The sequence below is a fragment of the Neomonachus schauinslandi genome, chromosome 9 (assembly GCF_002201575.2).
Source record: "Neomonachus schauinslandi chromosome 9, ASM220157v2, whole genome shotgun sequence".
Lineage (NCBI taxonomy): Eukaryota > Metazoa > Chordata > Mammalia > Carnivora > Phocidae > Neomonachus > Neomonachus schauinslandi.
Genome location: NC_058411.1, coordinates 97,422,705 through 97,428,261, shown reverse-complemented (window position 1 = coordinate 97,428,261; position 5,557 = coordinate 97,422,705). Strand labels below are relative to the sequence as shown.

At 46.3% G+C, this 5,557-nt stretch overlaps 1 long non-coding RNA gene across 1 annotated transcript; it reads right to left on the bottom strand.

Annotated features, from left to right (window-relative positions):
• Positions 1–282: 282 nt before the first annotated feature.
• LOC110583997 lies at positions 283–1,844 on the bottom strand. The gene is made up of 3 exons (XR_002480548.1): positions 1,601–1,844; positions 730–1,290; positions 283–599 (listed from the first exon to the last, which is right to left on the bottom strand). It is a non-coding gene; the product is annotated as an uncharacterized LOC110583997 (long non-coding RNA).
• Between the last annotated feature and the right edge of the window lie 3,713 nt (positions 1,845–5,557).

Below are 5,557 nucleotides of genomic sequence, written 5' to 3'. Positions count from 1 at the left end.
TTTTAGCCAAGAGTGAAAAATGAAGTCACCAGAAGATGCCAATTAGGGACGCAGATGGGAGGTGAGGGCTTGCTGAAGGACAGGGTTGTCTTCCTGGGGAGCCGACTGTGGGAAGGCCTCAGGCCCTGCATTTGCCCTTTGCAGCCTCCCAGCATCCCAGACAGGGCTCGAGGAGGACAGATCTCTGCTGGAGGGAGGGGCCCAGAAGCTCCTGCCTTTTCGCACTTTCAAAATCACACCCACCGGCAGGGAGATCTTAGCTTCTTCTTGCTCCAGGATGTAGGTCCTGCTTGCTATCTTGAATAATAAAATCCCAGGGAGTTAGGAGGGAGATGCTGAATTCTCTGATCCAGTAACTTTCCAGTCTTTTGTTCAGTTTTATTTTAGGAGCAGAAGGAAGAAGAGGGAGGGGAGGATTTGCAGCCTGTATGCTCAGCCTCCCTCCCCCTGTCTCCCCAACTCTGGCCCGGACTAATTCATCTCAAAGGCTCTTCCACTTCTACCATTCTGTAGTTCATTGCTAGGTCTGAAAATAACACATTGTAGCAGAGCTGAGCATGTGGGCAAATTGCTGGCATTTTAAAGATGAAACAGCACCACTGTAGGAAAAAGGAAAAAAGAAAAAGATCCAGCTTGGTTACTTTGATAAACTGTGGGATCCTTGTCAGGTTTCCTGACCTCCTGCCTCTATATTCTCATCTGTAAAGTGGAGAAAATAATAGTACCTACCTCCAAAGGTCTTTGGGAGGATTAAACAAGATGAAAATAGTCAAGGGCTTGGCTAAGCCTGTGGTACCCAAGCTTTTGTTAGGGAGACAGCAGGAGCTGGGGTGCTGCTTCAGAATCTGGGTGCCTGTTCTGTCCTCTCTTAGTCTCCTGTTCCTGGACAGATCTCACAGGGACTCATGTTACCTCTCTGGACTTGGCTGCCTAGTCACTTCCTCTCCCGGCTTCGTGTATCAGGAAGGAGGGTGGCTCCGGAAAACACACTCGGATCCGGAGAGGGAAGAACCAACTTGTTCATTCATTCATCCATCCAGCAGAGACTCTGCACCCATCTGTGCCTGGCTCTATGCCAGGCCTGGAGGATTCAGAGCCCACTGGGGCCTGGGTTTCTCCCTCCACGGCTGTGGTGAGGGGCCATCCTTCTGGGGACTCAGCTTCCCTCTTGACTCTCACCCTTTTTCTTCTTCCTCCTTCCTTGACCAGCCTTGGGCCCTGGTCAATCTAATTTGAAAATGACCTTTATATCCTTAGGCCTCTGCCACTTTGGAGGTGCTAGTTGAAACCCTAGGAGTAGATAAGATTGTCAAAGGACAGTCAATCCAGAGAAGAAAATTTATCTCCGGTGAAATCTTGGGAGACGTGTACATTTGGGGGTGAAGGGTGCAGGAAAAAAAGGCTATGGAGGGGGCAGGCACTGTGGATGGGGGTGCTGGGTAAAGGGTGGGGGCCCCACTGAGGCTGCTGGAAGGATGGGTAGCCTGGTAAGCAGCACACAGCAGCCCGTAGGTTTGTGATTTTGAGGCGAGGGTGTGGTCCAAGCAGGCCGTGAGCCTGAGGCCACAAGGCGGGCAGTGGGCAGGGGCCAGTGACTCACAGTTCTCAGGCTCGGGTGATTCTCAGAAGTCCTAGCTGGGCAGCACCAGCAGCTTGCCGCCTCCTGACTCCCCAGATTCTAGTCCTGGCACTGAGGTGGGGACTGCCAAAAACAAGGCAGTTTCTAGTCCCAAAGGGTTGGAACAGGATATGGGTTCAATATCCTGCCCTGGGCTTTCGGTCAGGGCCAGCCTGCTGAGAGGGGGTCTGGCTTTGAGGCAGGGAATGGCCCCGGCTTGGCAGAGAACAGGGAACTGGGCGGACTGGGAACCGGGCTGGGTCTGATGGTTCCCAGAGAAAGGTAAACATGAGGAAGTGGGTCTGAGGTTGAACTGATTAACTTGGCTGTTGGTCCAGGTTCGTGGGAAGATTATGACCTCTGCCTCGAAGATTATCGCAGGCCAACTGCGTGGAGGGTCTTCCCTTGTTCAGAGACTGGTGCACAGAGACTAGAGCCCCAGCAAACAGTATTTTACAGGTGACCATTGTCTGTATCCGGGATTCCCCTGGTCCTCGCCACAGCCCGGTGCCCCAGGAAAGAGAAGTCCCATTTCCCCCAGTTTGCAGGTGAGGAAACTGGGTCTCAGCTGGCGAGGGGGACTTGCACCAGAAGGCAGCTACTTGGCAAGGCGGCCTCTCCTGCTTAGGTGGTTTCTTTGTTTTGTTGTTTAGCGGGAGGAGGATAGCGGCTAAGGGTGGATCATAGGTCCAAATCCCGGCTGTGCCCCCTTACTGACTTGAGTGATTTGGGGCAAGTTGCCTACTCTGTCAGAACCTGCTCTTCCTCATTTATGAACTGGGACAAGTGCCAACCTTGTCTCTTCTTGACTTCAACCTACCAGGGATCCCTCGGCTCAGTTCTCTTCTCAAAACAATTACCTCTCCCCACCCCACCCCACCACCCCAGTTTTTCAGAGAAAACTGCCTATTATTTTAAAAATCTATACTTTGGTGCAACTCTAGCCTAAAAAATTCTTCCTAGCTTTGGATCTCTATTTTCTTTTTTTTTTTTTAAGATTTTATTTATTTGACAGAGAGAGAGAGACACAGCAAGAGGGGGAACACAAGCAGGGGGAGTGGGAGAGGGAGAAGCAGGCTTCCCGCCGAGCAGGGAGCCCGATGCGGGGCTCGATCCCAGGACCCTGGGATGATGACCTGAGCCGAAGGCAGACTCTTAATGACTGAGCCACCCAGGTGCCCTGGATCTCTATTTTCAACTGCTAATCAAACTTCCACATGAGCCTTGCGGGCATCTCAAACTCAGAGGTCTGCCATGGAATCTCATCCTCTTCCCCAACCCACTGTTGACTACTCTGGGTACCTCATATAAATGGAATTCTATAATATTTTCTCTTTGTGACTGGCCTATTTCACTTACTGTAATGTCCTCAAGAGTCACCCATGTTGTTGCATGTGTCAGGATTTCCTTCCTTTTTAAGGCCGGATAATATTCTATGTATATGCCACATTTGGTTTATCCATTCATCTGTCCATGGACACGTGGGTTACTTCCACCTCTTGGCTCTTGTGAGTAATGTTGCTGTGAACACGGGTGTGCAAATAACTCCTTGAGATCCTGCTTTCAACTCTTTTGGGTATAGACCCACAAGTGGAATTACTGAATCATATGGTAGTTCTATTTTTAATTTTTTGAGGAAATGTCATACTGTTTTACACGGCGACTGCACCATGTTATGTTGCCACCAACAATGCACAAAGGTTCCATTTTCTCCACGTCCTCACCGACACTTATTATTTTCTGTTGTTTTTTTTGTCTTTGTTTTTTTTTTATTGTAGCCATCTGAATAGGTGCGAAGCGGTATCTCATTGTGACTTGTTGAAAAGGCTGTTTTTCTCCACTGCATTGCCTTTGAGGCTTTGTCAAAAATCAGTTGTCCATCTATGTGTGGGTGTATCTCTGAATCTTATTCTGTTTCAGTGATTGATCTGTCTCTATGTAAATACCAAATTGTTTTGATTGCTATGGCTTTGTAATAATTTTTGAAACCAGATAACATTAGCCATTCAACTTTGTTCTGTTTCAGATATGTTTTGGTTATTCTCAGTCCTTTAGAGGCAGCTTGTTAATTTCTTTAAAATTACCATCTAGGATTTTTACTAGGATACCTTTGAACTGGTAGATCAATTTGAGGACAATTGGCTTCTTAACAATATTGAACTTTCCAATCTATGAACCAGATATATTTCTCTATTTGTTTAGGTCTTTAGTTTATCTCAGCAATATTTTATAGCTTTCAGTGTATGAGTCTTTTGCATCATTTTTTCAGATTTATCTCTATTTCATTTTTTGATGCTGTTATAAATGGTGCAGGTCTTTAATTACAATTTCCATTGTGGTCAGAAAAGATACTTTGTATGATTTCAGTCTTCTTAAATTTGTTAAGACTTGTTTTGTGACCTAACATGTGACCTCTTCTGGAGAATGTTCCATGTGAGCTTGAAAAAAATGTATATTCTGTTACGGTTGGGTTGAAATTTCTGTATATTTCTGTTTGGTCCATTTGGTCTATGTTGTTCCTTAAGTCCACTGTATCTTTGTTGAAAAGAAGAATCTGGTTGATTTCTCCATTATTGAAAGTGGAGTGCTAAAGCATCCTACTATTATTGTTTTCTAGTTCTGCCTTCACTCCGGTCAGTGTTTGTTTTATGTATTTAGATGATCTGATTTGGGTGCATATGTACTTATGTACATATGTAGATTGACCCTTTTATCATTATATAATATCCTTCTTTGTCTCCTGTGGCACTTTTTCACTTAAAGTCTATCTTGTCTGATCATTGCAATTCCTGACTGTGGCTGGTCTATAGAGACAAAATGGACTTTTGTATATTGATCTTGTATCCTGCAACCATTTGTAGATTCCACTGGATTTGTTACATAGATGATTTTACTGTCCTCCATTACGTTATCTTTGATAGGAGAGTGGTCTAAATTACTTAGCATGCCACTACTTGAACCTGAAGATCCACGCAATGCTTTTCTGTATGGAGAGAAGAAGCTTCGTCCTGTGGTGCAATCTGTGTTTGATCCGACAGCTCTCAGTCCATCTTGCACTCACACACGTAGACCACGGTGATCTTCATGCTTCCCACCCTAGTAGTCTTGGCACCTTGGTGCCTAGAGAGCTTCACGCCATTTGCAGAGGTGTATGTTTCACTGTGCAATATGTTTTCCATACTCTGTGTAAATGTCAGATGTTATCAGTCTTAGCATTTCTCTGCAGCCAACCCAATACGTCACCATCTAGAGCTGGTGAAGTTTTTGTTTGCCATGCGCTGAGTCTGTAATAGCACAGCACACTCGTCTGAAGGTGGTTGGGTTTTAGTAAACATCTAGTGTGGGCACTCTGCCTCTCTTTCTCTCTATTCTCTGGTTCCTTCCATACCTACCTCTCAACTCTCTCCCACGGTCTTTCTCGGACTTACCAAAGCCCTTTCACACCTTTTCACTCTTGGGTGCTAAAAGGTTGAGAGCCAACCCCTAATCAGAGGGTAGAACTTCTTGGCATGCATTTCTGAATAGGCTTCATTCCTGGCTCTGTTGATGTTCCCACCCTCATTTTCCCTTTGCTTCATCTTTCCTGTTTGTTTCCTCCTCACACGTTTAGCTATATGTCCTCCCTGCTCCCCAGTAGAGCCCTGTTCTGCCAACCCCTATTTCCTGGCCTTATCATCTCTCTCCAGAGTCTGGGCTATCCCTCACAGAGTGGCTCCTCCAGAATAGACCACCCCGAGTTACTAGGCAGAGGAGCATCGGTGAAGAATGGGAAGGAAATGAATCAGGCTAGGATGTATGGTAAATGCAAGTTAAACACAAACACACCCACAAACACACACACAACAGAGGTGCCTGGGTGGATGAGTCTGTTAAGCGTGTGACTCTTGATTTCGGCTCAGGTCACATTGTGAGATCAAGCTTCATGTCGGGCTGTGCACT